General features: G+C 42.8%; 1 protein-coding gene across 2 annotated transcripts in view; it reads right to left on the bottom strand.

Annotated features, from left to right (window-relative positions):
- Nucleotides 1–18970, bottom strand: part of LRMDA (leucine rich melanocyte differentiation associated) — a 1160480-nt gene that overhangs the window by 583590 nt on the left and 557920 nt on the right. The gene's annotated exons all lie outside the window — the stretch shown is intronic.

Genomic DNA, 18970 nt, shown 5'->3' with positions numbered 1-18970 from the left:
TTCCATTTGATACAAGAGCCCTCTGCCATGTCAACACCATCATTCAGCGGTCTGCATACCAAGGACCAATGGCCAGGTTCGCCTTTCCTTCGTTTTCCATCTTCATTCCACCACCACATCCATAACTCTCATCAGAACCCCTGCCAGCCTTATCACATCTTTCTTTGGCAGGGCTTTTCCTATCCAGCATGCATTCACCTTTCTTCTGATAAGAGCACCTTAAGGCACCCCCAGGGCATCCCCCCACTGGCCACCACTGCCTACCACTATCCGACTACTGAGTTCTGTGCAGTTGACTCCACCCCAGGCTCCAGGCAGGCATATAAACCGGCCTGGCCAGCTGGTGTGTCACATCCCACAGACCACTGAGATTGGCCCAGAATGGGTACATGACCCAATCTGGGCCTATAAAACCTAATCTGGGTGTTTTGGAATGGCTGATAAGAGTGACTTTTTTCCACTGAGGTTGCTGAAAAGATAATGCCAAAGCCCTATGGAGTTCGCAGCCATCTGGCCTCCTTGAGGGTCACTGAATAGGTTAAGTTGCTCCCAGAGGTGGAGGGAGAGAGCCCACTGGTGACCACATTTTGGGTGCTGTTGAAAGTCATATCTACTTCTGGCATTTTCAGACATGTGAACTAAAACAGTTCCTGTCTGCTTACGTTAATTTAAGCTGAGATTCTGATTAATAAAACATGCAATATGCTGGATGCCACAGTTGGTATTGTTAATACTCTTTTTTATTTACTTTCTCTCCATTAAAAATTTTTTCTTCCTACTTGTCCTACTTTCTTCCTTTCCTGTTTTCCATTCCCCCTCAGAATTGTCCCTTCGACATCAAAAAAGAAAAGAAATATAAGAATGGCTCTGCTAAGCCCTCATATGTCTGGCTGCCTCCGATACGGTATTTCTAACAGACCACGACCAAACCTCTCCCCGTGGGTAGGGTGGGGCACATAGCTTGCGCACAGGTAACTGTTTACCCAGAGTTTGCATATTCAGATTAGAAAAATACTTCACCCTCACTTAAAATCCATCGGGTTCTCAGGCCTTAGACTTAAAGGCATAAACATTTTGTGAATTGAGGTTTTTAAGAATAATGTTTGGGCAGAAGTTGAGGAAGCACCTACCACCCTACGCTCTTAAGCCCATTTCTCTCCAACCCAGGGCTTGAAAAGGCAAACTGGAGCAGTGCCGGCTGAAGCCGAGTTTCAAAATGCAAAACACATCCCGAGGAACTGAGACTCGCAGCCCTCACCTTCGCACAGCCCACGAGCGGGCAATTTGGTTGGCATGCCATGTGAGCCTTTTGCCTGACTGTGCAGATGCACTCACTTCACACAGGGTCAGTACATTCATTCCTTGGCTCCCCCACACAGGTTCATGGACAAAGGGGACAAACAATCCTGCTCAGACTATGTGACGGAGGCGTCCTTCTCGCTCCAGGCCCTGCATGTGGGACATGTGCCCTTGGACCATGACCAGACACATGGTTGCTTCTCTTGGCAGACTTGGCAGGCCTTTCCCGCCCCCACTGGGAGGACGTGTGGCAGAAGACAGCTCCATGGCCTTGACTGTCTTCCCGCTCTGCAGACCAGGCTACAGCCAGGGGACCTCTGCTGAGGCGTGTGCTCTTCCTCTTCCCCCTCCTCCTGCTACTGGATTATATCTCATGCCTGCAGGGCTAGGATCCCCAGGAAACCCAGGCAGCCTCCGGTCACAGGACCAAGGCAGCTTTCTCCTATCAGTGAGCTCTTCTCACGATGCACAGCCAGCACTCACTGTCCTCTTACTGCACAGGGCTGAGTGCAGCAAGAACCCAGCTACATCGTGAAGCTGTTGAAGGAAAGGCCTGCCATTTAACGTGTCCAAATGCTGACCTTTTCTCTTGGCCTCGAGGTGCATGGTCAGTGCTCAACAAGGAATAGCTCGCTCCCCTGCCTCCGCACTGCCCCATCTGCTCCCCAGAGGAGCAGCAGCATTGTGAAGAGGAGAGAAAACAGGAAAAAATTAAAATGCTTTTGGCATATGTACATATGCATGTGCATATGTACACAGGCATGTACACACAAGTACCCAGAGTATTTACACACATATAGCATGGGGCAACAGTAGGTTTACAGTTGTGAGCACATGAAACACAGTTTATTCTTGTGTTATTGTATATTAATTATTTATTTGTATTAGAACTGCAAATTTACTTTTGCCCACCTCTCTGGGCACACACACATATACATACGTGTGCACTATATTTTAAGGTGTATAACTTCTAAATGTAAAAGACAGCTAATTTCAGAAAAATCAAATTGCTTTGGGAATATGCATATATACTGTATTTTCATAAATGATTAAACAAACAAATGTAAATTATATCTTTTAAGTTTAAAAATCCGCATCTCTACCTGCACTTAGGCATTCTTTGAGAACTTTTCTTACATTTAAGGGCTCATCAATATGGGGCTCCAACATTACGGAAGCTGACCCTGCAGCATTCTCTGCAATCAATGATTCTCAGATTACTCCTCTGACCAGAGAAGAGTGTACAGGACTCAGAATGGGCAGGTGAGTTAGCCTGAGCTCAGCTATAGGCCAACGATACATAGTGCCACCTTGAAAGACTCCTCGATGCTGAGGAAGAGAAGTAGTAGGGAACCCTCTGCTAGGGGGTTGGAGTGCTACGTGGATGAGAGACAAAGTAACACAGCAGGGGTGGGGGCAGTGGAAGGGACATGAGAAATGCCATGTACATACTTGGACCCCTTTCTCCACCTCCATCTAGAGCAGGCAGAGGAATTAGCCTTGTTCCAAAGCAGGGAGTGGAAGCCTTTCCATTTCTTCCTCTTGGGACTGTGCTTCCTATTTCACGCCCAACTGGGTCCTAGGGGTCAGACCTGAGCTGCCATACCTTCTACATATGACCTGACTGGGAAGCCCTGTGTAAGCAATGAGTAAAGCATCAACGAGAGAAAGTACTTTTCATTAACAAATATTTTTAGTTTCTTGCTGCTGAAATTGCATGGCAGGCCACTGGAGAAGTTACAAGGGCCTCATTCAGCAGGAAGAATCCTGTCCTCTGCCAGATGGGAGAAGTTAACGTGACAAACTACGCCCAACTCAGTTCACTTCAGGGACAAATCATACACTGGACTCCTTACCCCCATGTTCATATTCCAACAAGACTACCGAAATGGACGAGGAAGGAATTCAAACACCTTAAAGGGCAACAATGTCTTTATTGCCCCCAAACCTCCAACTTTTCGTCCTATCATGGTAGGCCTATCAATGACACACTATGAATTTTTCAGCCCTGCACTCTGATGCCCTCGTAAATGACAGCACAAAATACAGCATATGAACAAAATACAAAGAGCTCCGTTTCACCAACTGTTGGCTGTGTCAGTGTCTATACCAACGATCTCACGTGTGTTATCTCATCTCATTCTCAAAACCGCAACCTAGGAAGTTGGCACAATGTTAGATCCCTTTCACAGTCAAGAAATCCGGGGTGGAAAAGGTTGGGTAACGTGCCCAATGGCACCTGGTGACTAAGGAGCAGAGCTCTTGTCTTATGTTCTACTGTTTTCCAGGATATCATAAATTCAGAGTGGGCTGAAGGCAAAACAATATCCAACTATTTTTCTGGTAAGTTTACCTGACAAAAAGGGGCCCAGCTGCTGACAGCACTCCCTTTTCAGTCCTTTAGAATTGAGTTTTCTGTTGATAGCAGTGAGGAGAAAGCAGAATGACCGCCCAGAGAAAGAAAAACAATGAACTCCGATTCATACTAAACACCACAGTGTGCAATCTTTACACACACCATCCGAAGTTGAAGGCATGGCTGATGTCCTCAAAGTGCTTATACTTTCATTATACAGATATAAATACCTAAGAAATGCAATGGCAGAAAAGTCCAAGTACATGGCACAGACGCTATCTGCTCTAAAAGCCCCAGAAGATGGAGACCAAGGAGCCACCTCTCTGAACACTGGAATGAAATGGAAGAATGGCTTTGAACTCTGGAAAAACCTAGGGTTCAAACCCAGCTTTGCCATCTTTTACCTGTATGATCCTGGGGAATTATTAACCTCTCTGAGTGTGTGCTCAACTTGAAAATAGGTGTTATACCACCTATTTGACATGGGTGTCAGGAAAATAAATTGACTAGTGTTTATAAAGTGTTTAGCCTGATGTCAAGCCTGTATGAAGCACTCACAATAGTGATATAATTATCATCATCAGAATCACCATTGACTCATGCAAGCCCAGGTACACCCAACCACACAAAAGTGAATTGGAATCATCATTCCATGTTTTGGTAGGAGAGCTAGAAAGATACACAGCAAGGCAATGAATGTGAATGAGAGACTAAGAAGGAGGTTCTGTGTTAGCGAATCTGAAATTTTAATTTGGTTCCCATATCCCCTCAGTTTTTCTTGCCACAGCTTTAGCTGATCAATGGTACAGACTGGATGAGCTAAATGCTTTCCCATGGTAAAAACTGTCCTGGGAGCACCAATATATGAAATTCCACATTCCCTCCATCTGAATTTTTCCCACCACAACCCCCAGCCCTTCCCTACCTTCAAGTGGAAGCCAACTTGCAAAGGAGGCATTGAGGCCCAGCAGAGAGAGCATGGGGTGCACTCATACCCTGTGCCCATTCCAATCCCTGCCTGGTTCCTGTGAGCTGCATGACCTTGAACAAGGTATTTACCCTTTCTGAGTCCCAGTTTTCTCATCTGAAAATCAGGGAGATGAATATCATCTTTTCAAGGCTGCTGGTAAGACTGAAACATTATGTATGCAAGGGGTATATCTAGAGCAATGCTTTTCACATAGCAGGTGCTCAGTGATAGAAACTGCTAGAATTATGCCCATGCCTAGTTCTAAATCTGTATGCTCTCTCTCCTTTTCTGTGCCAAATGAAGTTAGGCAAGAACCTAAGTCCCATATGGGGATATCTCAGGGGCTTTCAATGCCTACACCATTTTGAAGACATCTGCCAAAATCTAGTTCAAAACCACACCTTGATGAGTCCTATATAATCATTCCCAAATGAACAACAAGTGAGCACCTAACATCACTCAGGCTGGAATCATCTGTAGTTTGCTTTACAGAATCTAGTCATACATACTTCTCTCCACTAATCAAAACCACCAATTTGCAGGGACAAAACATAAGAACTGTGGACACTGGCCACTCAAGATAACAGGGGGAATTCATGCAACCCTCACAATTCAACAACAACCTGGTTTACGGAGAATAATAGGATATGAGTAACCCCCTGGCATCACCCTGCAAGGTAATCCTAGAATGGAGTCACTCATACCACTTCAGGATGTGAACTGTATCAAGTCCTTCAGGACAGTCCTTCAGGATATAAAATGCACAAGGAAATCACCTCCTGACAAGTGAGGAAAGAAGGGAATCTGCTAAAAACTTGCTTGGCCTGCTCTCTATCAGGAATGCCACAGGAATCCTGATCCATCTCCGAAGACATTATGTTTGTAGAGAGTCTTCAATAAAATCCATGACACCCTAAGGAGAAGGAGAGATCAGCTCATTATCCCCAACTAATTGGGAGTAATGTTAACTATCATAAGGATGGCAGGTATTTGGGGAGATGTAACAGATCATCTGTAGCAAAAAAAAAGGGGGTAAATATGTAAAAAGGGAAATACTCAAAGCCAACTTCATCAACAGCACAACATTGTATTAGGCAAATGTGTGCTCCCAAACATTTACCTGTGTGTTCTGGCTGCTCCCCTATATGTGTGGGAGAGAAGAAGCCACTCAGTATCTATCTCTCACTCACTACTACTAAAAGGCTTCGATTACTCATTTCCTAAAAGCTAAAGATCCTAACCATAATATTGGCTAATCAAAACCAAAGGAACCATTCCAGGAGAAGAGTAACTATAGCATCTGAAAACCTGGCACCATTATATTTTATTTTAATTGATGAAGCTGAAAAGAAAAAAAAAGACTTTGCTGACAAAAAGATTAATACGAGAACCATGTCTGCTCACAGTGAAACTCCTCAGTGTCTTGCATGGTTTCTGGTACATAGTAGAGTTCAAGAAATAGTAAATAAGGAAATGATACAATCCAGAAAACATACATATGTCAGATGAATGAACTTAAATGACTAAACATCTAATGAGCACACATACAAAAAACCTGCTGAGATTAGTAACTATTTTGTTCAAAAAGTAAAAGTAAAATAATCATAATAAATTCCTAAATGAAGTATCCAAAAGTGAATCACTTTAATAAACAGGCAATTAATACAACTTACAACTTTGGAACTTGCTAACATTTATAACAACCCATAAAATGTTCTTGACGTTCACGCTAGCACATTAAGTTAGGCTGCCAACTTTTGTGAACTCGTGGTTTAAACCTAGGGGAGAGTTATATAACATGTGGATTATGTTGCTTACTTGTTGCTAATGGGTTAATATTAGAAACACTATTGACTAGTTTCATACTGGTTGCTAAGCAACATTGCTTCCTTTCCCCAGTGGTCTGAGAAAGAGGATAAAAAGGGGCAGAAAATGAGAAATGTTGGAAAAATAGGAAGGTGAAATTCAATGGATCACAGGGTACAATTTGTAGGAAGAGTAAAAGAGGAAATAATTCTTGCCAGATGTACTAAGACATCAGTTGCTTTATGACATCACAAGAGTAACACATTGAGCCTCCAGCTGCAAAGACAGAGAAAGGAGTAGAAGATGAATGTCCCCTGATCCCAGCATCCTGCTGCTCATGTTCCGTTCACTCTTAGCCAGAAACACACTGGGGCCTTGGATGACAGCAAGCGGACCTGTGTGACAGACCATTATAGCCTAAACAACAAAAAAAATCTATCAAGTCTAGAAGGCCTAACCAAACTTTACCCATTGTAATTCATTGTCCCATTCCTTAAGGGGCTTTTTCTTCCCTTCACACCTGAAAGGCCTCTGGTCAGTGACTCGTACACTCAACAATATTGACTGAGTGCTGACCATGAACCAGGCTCTGGGCTGAAACCTGGAGGGGGCATGTTGGAGCCCCGCTCTCAACTGATCACTCACCAGTGGGCTTGGTATCCCCTCACCACCATCTCAGTGGTCCATTTGTGTCAGGACTCTATGACAGAGCACTTTAAAGAACCCGCAGAATGACCTAGGAGATGTTATATGACAGGCCCACCTCGGTCTGATACAGGACAGGCCTTATAAGGCTGCCGAACTGTTTCCTACCTGAAATCTCCAGCCCATTCCAAAATAAATTATCCAGAGAGAGATAGAATATTAGCCCATTAATGTCTATTTTCATAGATTAGTTTTTTCAACTACAAGCTGTCATCTGCTGTGTCCTGCAGACACCTAGTCACTGGCCAGGTCAGTTTTGACAGTGGGGAGAGGCTCAGGAAATGGTTGGCATATGCACTGCCTGACCAGTGGAGTGTGGGAAGGAAGAGGGCTCGGGGGGCTCTGGAGGCAAGAGAGGAAAGAAGCAGCTCTGAATAACCAAACAGGCAGGAGAGAGCACCGAGAGGGAGATGAGGCGCAGATTTGTACCAGCAGGGGCTTTGAAGCTGGTCCTATGCTAACATGGAATGTAGGGTAATTTATAATACTTACTCCCTCCAAGAATAAGTTTTTTCATCTATAGAATAGAAAAAACACTTAGCATATAATAATGGGAGAATAAAAGTAATATATTTAAAGCTAACCCCATGGTACCTGGCACATAATAAATGCTCAATAAATTCTAATCCAAGTTATTGTCATATACAGAACCACTTTAAACTATAAAGCACTAGTGTTAACTGTTAAAATGATCACTACATAGCTGTGCCTAAGATTTGCCCTGGTTCACAGCCAAACTCAGTGCTCCAAGCCAGTGTTTCCTGGTTTCGGTCACATGTGTAGCCTCCCTACCCAAGTGTGATATTCTAGAATTAATACTACTACTACTATAAAATACAATACTAGTAATGAAAATAATAACAGCAACAATAACAAAAATATTCATGGAGTACTTCTCACATGACTGGCACTATTCTAAGAGCTTTAAAATACTAAGTTGATTATTACGTTGGCTTTATGAGGTAGGTACTAGTATTAATGACATTTTAGAGATAAATAAACCAAAGCAGGTAAAGGCCAAGGTCATTTGGCCAATAAGTGGCATGCTGCAGATTCAAATTCAGATAGTCTGGCCCCAAAGCACACACTTAACCCCTATGTATACTGCCTCTCCCATCTCTGTATGCCTACATTTACTTAATTTTTAAATAACTGACTCAAAATTTTTTTGAAAACTATATTCTACTATGTGACATCTGTGACATCTGGGGATTTGATATTCTAGTTATAATTTTGCTCATGTAAAAATACTTATAAAATTATTTAAATAAAAATACCATGTACTACCTAAAATCATCAATGAGACAAACTTTAAGAAAATACTATTCTAGCCCTGGCTGGTGTAGCTCAGTGGATTGAGCAAGGGCCTGTGAAGCAAAGGGTCACTGGTTCAATTTTCAGTCAGGGCACATGCCTGGGTTGCAGGCCAGGTCCCCAGTGGGGGGACACATGAGAGGCAACCACACATTGATGTTTCTCTCCCACTCTCCTTCCCTTCCCCTCTCTCGAAACATAAATAACATATTTAATTAAAAAAAAGAAAATACTATTCTATGCACTCGAATTTCTTCTACTTCAAACCACAAAAACCAGTGAGCGAATATGAACAACTCACTGGTAGTTGCCTCCTTCAGTACTTGTTCTTTACCTCCTCCTCCTAAACAGAGCCAGAATTTTTACCTGACGTGCTGCTGCCAAAAAGAAAGAGTCCATGTTCCTTTCAGCTAGCTTTGGCTCTGGCCAAGAAGATGCAAAGAATGTGTTATGCAGGAATTCTTGGAAGTTTCCTAAAAGAAAATGAGCCTGCTTTTTTCCTTCTCTCTTCTTGCTTCTTAGTGAGCACATGATGAGAAGAGCAAAAGCTGCCATCAAAACAACCTTCAGAATCCTGAAGAGAAGGAACCAGAGTTGCTAATGGCATCGTGAAATTATCACACCCACCCTGCACTACCTACCTACTTCTTTTATATGAGAGAGAAATATTCTGTGCAATGTTAAACCACTGTTACTATGAGATTTTCTGTTGTGTGCAGCTGAACTCCATTCTAATGAAGTCATCTCTATCTCTGGTACCACCAGCCCCCGTCCCCAACCCAGACACAACCAGAGAATCCATTCTCTAAGTACTCAAAGAACTAACCAAGTCAAGAGACAACAAGAACTGTCATTTATGTGTGCATTTATGAACCACTTTGCTCCAAATGCTTTATGTACAGTATTCTATTTAATCCTCCCAACAAATATATACAATAGGAACCACTATAACCTCATTTATATACAGGAGGAAACTTAGGCACAGAGGTCTAAGTACCATGCCCAAGGTCATTCAATAGTAAGTGTCAGAGCCAGAACTCAAACCGAACAGGGCATTGCTCACAGGTTGAATTCCCCACCCTAATGTTCTCTCCCCAAAATCAATGGGGCAGCAAACTGGGTTCTCAGAAGAGCCAGCTTTATAGTGGCTTCAACAGCTTCTCCATCAGAAGGACCAGCATCCCTGAAGGCTGGAATGACTGTAGAGATCCAGCCTCTCTAGAGATCCTCCTGGGGCCCCACAGGCCCTTTTTGTCACCACATTCACACTATATTTTAAATCGAACCAAATACAAGTATGATGTCTGAGCATAAATGTCTATTCATTGACTTCTTTTATAGGTGAAAGAAATATTGAGAAAGATGTCCAAAAGGAATGTCCAGGAAATCTTTGCCTGCTGCCCCTCCGGAATTGCACTCAGTCCCCAAGACGCCCTGAACAGAGCAGGGTGTGTGCCCCCCTCCATAGCCACCACAGAGTTAATTTGTACTTCCAAGGCCTGGCACATGTTCAGTCAAAAACCTGGCTGAGTGCCTGTTGTTTACTGAAGCCGGGGAAGAAGCATCTGCAACATTACGAAAAGCATATTGTAAAAGGCAACACATGCAAATTAAACCTCTTGAGCTATGAGTAAATTGCTGGGAAAATTTATAACTCATTTAATAAAACTTGAAGTAAATACATAGCCTGGCTCCCAGGGAAAACAAAATATTTCCCACAATTCTCTCCTCTTCAAAAAAAAAAGAAAGAAAGAAATTTGAAAAGGAAAAAAAGGACCGTGGAGCCAGACGGCTCGAACCAGTAGAAAGTATAAATAGCAGCTGTGGTGGTAAGCAAAACCCATTTTGGGTTGTGGGGCATTTAATACCCACACAGGCACAGCCACACCCTGTGTTCTGGGATGTATTTGACCTTGTCCAGGATTAGTGTGCGGCCACAGTAATCTATGTTTATGTTCACCCAACAAGGCTCTCTGGGCACCTTCTATTTATTAATTTGTTCAACAAGTATTTATTGAGTATCTACCAGAGAGGCACTGTAAAGTGTGATTAAGAGCACGTGCTCTGCCGCCTTGTGTGGAATCTAGGCTCTGCCATGTACCAGCTGTATGACCTTGGGCCACTGGGTAAACTCAGGGTCCTCGTCTATAAAATAGGAAAACAACAATATCTACACCCCGCAGTCCTTGTAAGAACTGAATGTATTAGTGCATGAGAAGTGCCTAGAACAATGCCTAGCAAATAGTTATCCGTTAGTAAATATTAGCTGCTTACTATTTTATTAACTAGCATTATGGGCCAGCCGTTCTGTGAGGATGAAACAGGGAGATAAGACCCTGTCTCATGGAGCTTCTATTCTACTGGTGGTAGACAGACAATACACACGGAGATGAGTGAATCAACAACACTTTTTAAGATAGTAGTAGGTGTGCCCTGGCTGCTGTGATTCAGTGGATTCAGTACCAGCCTGCGCACCAAGAGGTCGCCAGCTTGATTCCCAGGCAGGTCATATGCCTAGGTTGTGGGTCAGGTCCCCAGCTGGGGGCAAGCAAGAGGCAACCAACCCATGTATCTCCCACACATTGATATTTCTCTTCCTCTCTTTCTCCCTCTGCTTCTTTCTCTCTAAAAGGAAACAAATGGCCCTGGTTGGTGTGGCTCAGTGGATTGAGCACCAGCTTGTGAACCAAAGGGCTGCAGGTTCAATTCCCATCTAGGAACTTGCCTGGGTTGTAGGCCAGGTCCCCAGTTGGGGATGTGCGAGAAGCAACTAATCTATGTTTCTCTTGCACATTAATGTTTCACCCTCCTTGTTTCTCCCTTCCTTCCTCTATCTCTGAAAATAAATAAAACTTAATAAATAAAAGTGAAAAAATTAAAATCTTTATTTTTTTAAATTTTTTTATTTAATTATTTTTCAAGTACAGTTTTCTGTCTATTACTCCCATCCCATCCCACCCCCCATCCAAAATCTTTAAAAAAAAGTAATAGGTGCGCTGAGGGAAACAAGATGGAGTAATGAAATAGAGGGACTGCCAGTTAGGGGTGGGGCTTTTTCAGTTACAGTTACTCAAAAAAAAAAGTCTCTCTGAGAAGGTGATATTGAAGCTGACACACGAATGATCAGAAGCATCTAATTACTTTGAGAATGTTCTACACTAAAGGAATAGCTTGTTAGAGGTTTTAAAACAAAAGAAAAAAAGTTTGTTCTCTTTGAGTGACAGCCCAAGGCCTTCAGGGCTAGAGTGTCCAGAACAGGGAGAAGTCCACCTTCGCGGTGGGAGAGCACAGCAGGGCCAGATCACACTGAGCCTTGTAGGACATGGAAGGACTTGGGATTTTAATCCAAGTGCAAGAGTTAACCACTGGAGGGATTTAACAAGAGAGTGACATGATCTGATCGACCATTTAGAAGCTCACTCTAGCTGCCATGTGGTAAATGGATTGCATGAGGCAAGAAGGAAAGAGGAAGAACACAGAGGAAGCTTCTACGGTTGTCCCTGCAAGATGCAATTGTGGCTTGATCCAGGAAATGGAAGGAGACCCGGGGAATATTTCAGTACAGCTGACAGGACTTTTTGGAGGACTGGATGTGGGAGTGAAGGAACAAAAAGAGATCAAGAAAGATTGCTAGTTTGGGGAGGCCTGATTTGTTCATCAGCCTGTGATGGACATTGCAGAACATTGAGCAGCCATGGCGTCTATTTCTGAAAGAGCCTTGAAGGATGATTAGAGCAGCTTAATATACATGAACTAGAACCCACAGAAAATGTGACAGAAGCGCCGAAGTACATGGTTTAGGGTCCAAGGAGCAAAGAAAGGAGACAGCACAGGTGTTTTCATGAAAGGTCACAGAAAACAGGGCCTTCCGCCCCAGCAGCTGTGAAGGACACAGTCATTGGCATTTCAGGAAGACAGGGTCACATGAGCATCCATGTGGAGGAGGAAAGTGCAACATGTCCTCTTCAGAAAAGCAAGGAAAATCACTGCTCAGAAGTCATAGCTTCCACCCACGTCAGCACCAATTTACTGAAAAATCTCCTACAGGCCTGGTGATGAAGGGGAAGTGGGAGGGAAGCGGTGATCTCATTCCCATTTGGTCATCTTTTTTTCCATCTTTTAGGAAAGGATCAGGAAGTCCTTGGAAAAAAACTGTCAACACAGAGACACTCAGACATATGGAGTGGTGGCTTTAGGCCATGGACCTTCAGTCAAGCAGCCCTGGATCCAAATGGCAGCTTGAACACTCATTGGCTGCGTGACCCAGACAATTTTCTTCCTTTCTCTAGTCCTCGGTGACTATAAAATAGAACAATAATGGTATCTACCATGCAGAATCAAGTAAAATAATACTCCTTAAGGACTTAGCACTGTTCCTGACATGAGATAAAAATTCTCAGTGAGCTTGATTTCAAGAAATGTCTGTTCCTTTCACAGCATCCCGCAGATCTATCTTAGCTTGTACATACTTGATAGACATTGCCCATTTAAACTTCTCTCTTCCTCACCAGTTGGTAAAACACACAACTAAACTGTTTTTTAGGGTTGCTCACCTTTACTACTATCAGCTAACAGTGTGCTTAAAATGAACAATAATAATACTGTAATTATTATTATTTATGGCAGTCAAGATTTTCCGAACTCTCAGACTTTGCCAAGCCGCACACTAGGTAAGTACTCTGCAGGTGTTAGACCATAGAAGGGTGAGGATGGGTGGTGGTGGGAGCGTGGAACACTGCATTTGGAATCTCTGCTCCTTCAGCACATTACTTAACTTTTACAACTCATCATCTTCATCTGCACAATAGAGAAAAAGCAACACTAACCTCACTGAAACGTTGGGAAGACTAGTAAATGAGCTAATAAATATGAAGCTCTTAGAACAGGCCTGGTCCTTAGTGAAGACTATTAAAGTGTTAACTATAATTATGATGATCAAGCCCAACAGCCGTATGAATTAGGTCCTGCTGTGTACTCCCATTTTACAAAGAAACAAAGGTGCAGACAAATTCTGCAACCCTCTCTCGTGGACACATTTGCTAAGGAGTAGAGACAGGATTTGCACTTACGCAGTCATCTCTAGAAACCAGACACCTAATGAATATGTTTTGGAGCAATAAACGAGCATCACACTTTTCTAGATAGCTCACCACTTGAAAAGTGTGGGCCTGAATCTCAATGAGTTATGGGCAGAGGCATGCTTGGCAAGGCATGTTATCCGCCTTTCCTCACGGCTGCCCCAGGTGGAATGGCCCACAGAACACACACACAGATGAGGAAGATGCTGTGTTGCCGATGGAAGTTAACAGGAGACAGGAGAAGGAAACTGGGGAAAACCATATACCACAGATGAAAAAAGACTCAAAACTGACCCTTTAAAAATGAAAAATTTGTTGTTCATGGATCCACCAACATCTACAAGACAACCATTGGGATTGCCCAAACCACACTCCAGGCCATGGCAGGACAGCTTGAACTAATATGTAAATTAGGCTCCATCATGTAACCTATGTCAACCCACATGATTATGCATTTTGGGGTGCCCCTTCTAGATACTCTAAATCCAGGCTGTTTTCAACTAGAGAACTCTTCCTCCCAGATGCAGGTGGCCTTTCAATCCCATCCCTTGGGGGACCATTGACACCCTCTACTCATGATGCTGTGATTACTTATCTTCTCAACCTGGCTGCCTTTGTGCTTCAGAGGACAAGAGCTCAGGCCTCACTTACCTTGCAGGTCATTATAACTGTCATGGTTTCTTGTTCCATAGAAGAAAGACAGTTATGTCATGCGGGAATTGCATATGGCTTAAAGCCTTGGGGTACCAGTGTCACATAGACCTAAGCAAGAATCACAGTCCTGTCACTCACTTGCTGCACGGTCTGAAGCAAGTTACTGATGTTATTTAATGGAGCTGAGCCTCAGTTTCCTCATCACTAAAATGAGATGAAAAATAGTACTTACCACAGGGCTGTTGGAAAATGAATGGGAAAGTGGATGTAAAACACAGTGCCTGGAACATACCATATTTTGCTGTGTATAATGCACACCCACATTTTTGGCCCAGATTTTCAGGAAAAAAACCTTTCCTTTTAAATTTTAACTCAATTTTTATTTATTTATATTTAGATACTTATTTTTGTACTGCCAAGGAACTTTAGCATTTATTTTTTAATATATTATGATATAAGAAGTTTTATGTAACAAATAATTACAAAATGCAAGAGCAGATACAAGGTATTTCAGGTACTACCCAAGTATAATGCACATTCTTATTTTTTCTCAAAAATTTGGGCAAAAAAAAAGTGTACATTATACACTGCAAAGTAGAGCAAGCACAAATGAATGTTAGGGGAGCTGTTGCTGCTGTTGCTGTTGAAGTGGTTCTGTACTAAAGTGAGTTACTCCCAACATAGTATTAACTTGCCCACAGTGGAGGGATGAGTAGATGGAACGCAGAGGAATTTTAGGGCAATGAAAATACTTTGTATGCTACTATATGAATGTGAGTACATATCATTATACATTTGTCCAAAGCCACAGAATGTTCAACACCAAAAGTGAACCTATGGACTTTGGGTGAGTATGACGTGTCAGTGCAGTTCATCGATGGCAACAACGGACCCCACCACCGATGAGGGAATGCTGTAATGGGGAAGGCATGCTTTTGTTGGGGAAGGCATTTATACAAAGTTTTTGTACCTCCCTCTAAAATTTTGGTGTGAACCTTCAACTGCTCTAAGAAAATAATAATAATAATAAAGTTTTTTCCAAAAAATAAATTCCCTGGAGTAACATATAGTCCAGAGGGACTCCATTCAGCCTCCTAACAGTGTTTTTTGGAAAGTCCGCTCAAGGAAGCCCCAGCCCTGCCCCTTGCATACTGCAGACAGCAGCGGGGGTGATTTAAGGATCCTTGCACAGGGGAAATTCGAAACTCCTGACAATCCTTCTAAGAATAAAGGCAGACGATGACTGCTTCTGATGCACTGCTCCAGGCCTCTTTCCAGTCTCTCCTGGATTTGGACATCACTCAGGCCCATCAGAATCCTGAGACTGCTGTCTGCTGACTGACAACAGAAAGAGAAATTTAGAGGTGTGAGTGAAATGACGGAGCTGTCACGGCTGCCTCTGAAACGACTCTTTTCTTAAAGAAAGGAAAGATAACAGGAAAAAAAAAACCCTCAGACAGCTTCGATCCCCTGTCACATTTGCTGGGAGAGATTTTTTTCAAAAAAGCTTTAGATGAATTTTAAAAACAAGAAGGGGAAAATAGTTACCCCAGATGTTAATTTTAGTTTTTGTATAACTAGAATAGAATTTGGGAACAAATTCCCTCCTTTGGACCCAATATAACAAAATGTCAGCTAAATAGTTTTACTTGGAGAATAGGAGATTTCCTGACTCTTTAAAAAATATTTGTTAAAAAAAAAAATCCAAAACTCTAAAACCCAGACTCCAAAGTCATCTTCCATTCACAGAGACCAGCTCATGACATCAGATTCTAACTCTTAGAAAGGCCTTTTGGTCAACTAATGTCACTTTAGTCATAGTGATCTCGCACCCTGGCTTCTGGGATCCAGCGCATAAACACATCAAAATCACGTGTTTGTCAAACACTCAGAAAATGGCCTGGGGGATATGCCCATACCCCAGACCCACTTCCCCTTCTTTGTCATCCAACATTCCTGCCAGTGTTAGCAGTTCATGATGTCTTGTTTCTTTCTCTGACATCCAACACATAAAAATCTAACCATTTGAGGCAGCGGGGCTTCTCTTAAAAACCAAACACGCTGGACTGAAGTGTGCAGGCTGACTCCATACCCAGCATCCCTTTTAGCAACAGAAGTCGCTGGCCAAGAAGATCACATTTCAAAGACTCCCATTTTTCTCAGTTTTTTGAAAGCCTTAACTTTACAATAACCATGAGAAGAAACAGATTCCCAGTCTCACCCACAGGTCAAGCACAGCCCAGAAAGGAATGCCTTTATTAAGATAATACCTTGGAAAAAACAATAATTCTAATAGAAACTAAAAGAACAGATCATAATAGATGGAAAGACATTGAAGCTTGAGTGTTTTTCCAAGAGTCAAGGAGGGCCAAGCAGACCAGAATAAGAAACCTCATCCCTGCTTATAAAACGCTGCAGGAGAACCACAAACCTACACTGGATTGCTGATTGATGAAACACTTGGATTAGAAATACATTGCATGAAATACAATTTCCAGAGAGGAAAAGGAAGTCCTTGATGAGCCTGGTGAAAGAGTGATAAAAGCTTCACTCAAAGCTTCCACTTCAGTATCAGATTGTGGGAAACTTTCATTGAAATAACCCAAGTGAGTCCATTAGCCATCCATCGGCAAGCACTACATAAACTCTTAACACCTTGGCTAAGGAAGGCCCCATAATCACCCTGCTTTCCTGCTGGGAGGAGAGGGAAGGGAAAGAAGCAGATGGAGAGGCTTCCTAAAGCCACTGCAAGAACAAAAGATGTTTTTCTCTGAAGGGGAGAGAAAGGGAAGAAGAAAGTATCCAAAGAAAGAAGGTAACAGACCAATGTGAATTACTTCTCCTCCTCCTCAACATCTCTACTAGGGCAGTACTGACTTAGGGGCCACTGAGACACCATCCACTCTGACGGAGAAAAATGGAAATAGAACTGGACCAAGAGTAAAAATACAGGGTCCTGGTTTTGGCACCTCTATCTATGTGACTTTGGGCACATTGTTCACACCTTCAAGTCTTCCATGCCCTTAACCCCAAACCCAGGACAATAAGTGCTGCCTGCCCTATCTTTTAGAGTGATTTAGAATATCCAATATAACAATGATGATGAAAGTGTTTTTAAGAGTTTAAAAGACTGAAATTTCTAAATGGAGGTCAGACTCAGTTGTAAGTTCAACCTCAGATGTAAAGCATCACTTAAGAGTAATGATGCTTCACCACGGACGTTGTGACTCAAGGATTTGTCAGCTCCCCCAGAGCTGCGATTAGGACTCATGGGGATAAGAAAACAGGTATGAAGCCCATGATCCTCTATGCCCACCCCCCTTCCAACCCCTCTACCTGCTCATCCCCAACCTGCTCATTCCTCAGCTCTTCAGCAAGGTCCCTAGCTTCAGTCTAACTTTTGGTCCTCAGGGCCATCTGAGAGAAGAGGAAAAGAGCTCAGTGATTACAATTTTTAAAAAACAAACAAACAAGCAAAATATAACCAGAGACATTGAAATAAACAACAAAATGACAGTCACCAGAGGGGACACTCAAGGGGATAATGGGGGGCAAGTGTCATCAAGGAACATGTCTAAAGGACACATGGACAAAGCCAAGGGGGGAGTAGGATCGAGGGTGGGAGGTGGGAATAGCCGGAGGGGGGAGTGGTGGGGGGAATATGGAGACAACTATACTTGAACAATTAAAAAAACTATAAAAAATATTTTTAATTGGATTTGTTTTTTTATTTTTAATTATTTTATTGTTGTTCAAGTACAGTTGTCTGCATTTACCTCCCACCCCAGCCATTCCCACCTCCTTCACCTGCTTCCAGCCCACTTTGATTTTGTTCATGTGTTCTTCATAGTTGTTCCTGAAAACCCTTCCCCCTTTCCCTCCCGTACTCCCTCCCACCTCCCCTCTGTTTACTGTCATTTTGTTCTAAAAAAAAAATATTCCAATAAAATGGCTCTGTGTGTGTGTGTGTGTGTGTGTGTGTGTGTATCTCCACACTGGGAAGTGCCGTGATGCATATTGGGATATTGGGAGCCAAAGAAGGAAACATCCTGACTAGACACAGAAGAATATGGAGGTGGTTTTCAAATGCTTTTAAGTAGCAGCACTTTTTTCCCTCAAATAAGTCCTTTTGAGAAGTCTAATATGTTAAGTAGATCAAGGTAGACATGCTGGGGCTGAAATTGAGGTGAAGGGCTCAGAGTCCACATCACAGCTCCTGTATCTAAAAAGTAGACAAAGGTCTGGAAACCCATGAGCATTTCATTTCTTCCTTTTACAGATCAGGCGACTAAAGTCTACACAGGAGAAGAGACTGGCGCAAGGACGCCAAAACCAGTACTTGGCCAGTAGAGACCCAGTCTCCTAGTCCATGGTCCATGGCTTTTCCATTGACCACCCCACCCCACCCTACCCCATAAGGGGGTACAGGAAGATCCATGTTTGACTAGAGAGCTGGGAACACAAACAGCCCGAGAGAGGCCAATCTAGACCTCAAGGAAAGAGATGTGTCTCTTGGGGTCATCAAATGACAAAGGTCAAACTGGCAACATGTTCAAGGCTGGTTTTGTTATTTATCTGATTCTCACTGTAACACTCACTGTATTTGAGGTCTTTCACAGGCAACTCCATTTGAACAGAGTACTTGATAAGCACCATAGATATGCCAAACACCCTATAAGATGTTGGCATTGGAGAAAGTTTCTGGTATGCAGGGTGCACCCCAGTCCACTACCATCCCCAACTCACAAGCTAACTTTTGGAAGGCATTACATTTAAAAGTTGTGTCTG

Source organism: Sturnira hondurensis, unplaced genomic scaffold (genome assembly GCF_014824575.4).
Source record: "Sturnira hondurensis isolate 20B ecotype Veracruz unplaced genomic scaffold, ASM1482457v3 Scaffold0008761, whole genome shotgun sequence".
NCBI lineage: Eukaryota > Metazoa > Chordata > Mammalia > Chiroptera > Phyllostomidae > Sturnira > Sturnira hondurensis.
This window is presented reverse-complemented; position numbering and strand designations above follow the sequence as displayed.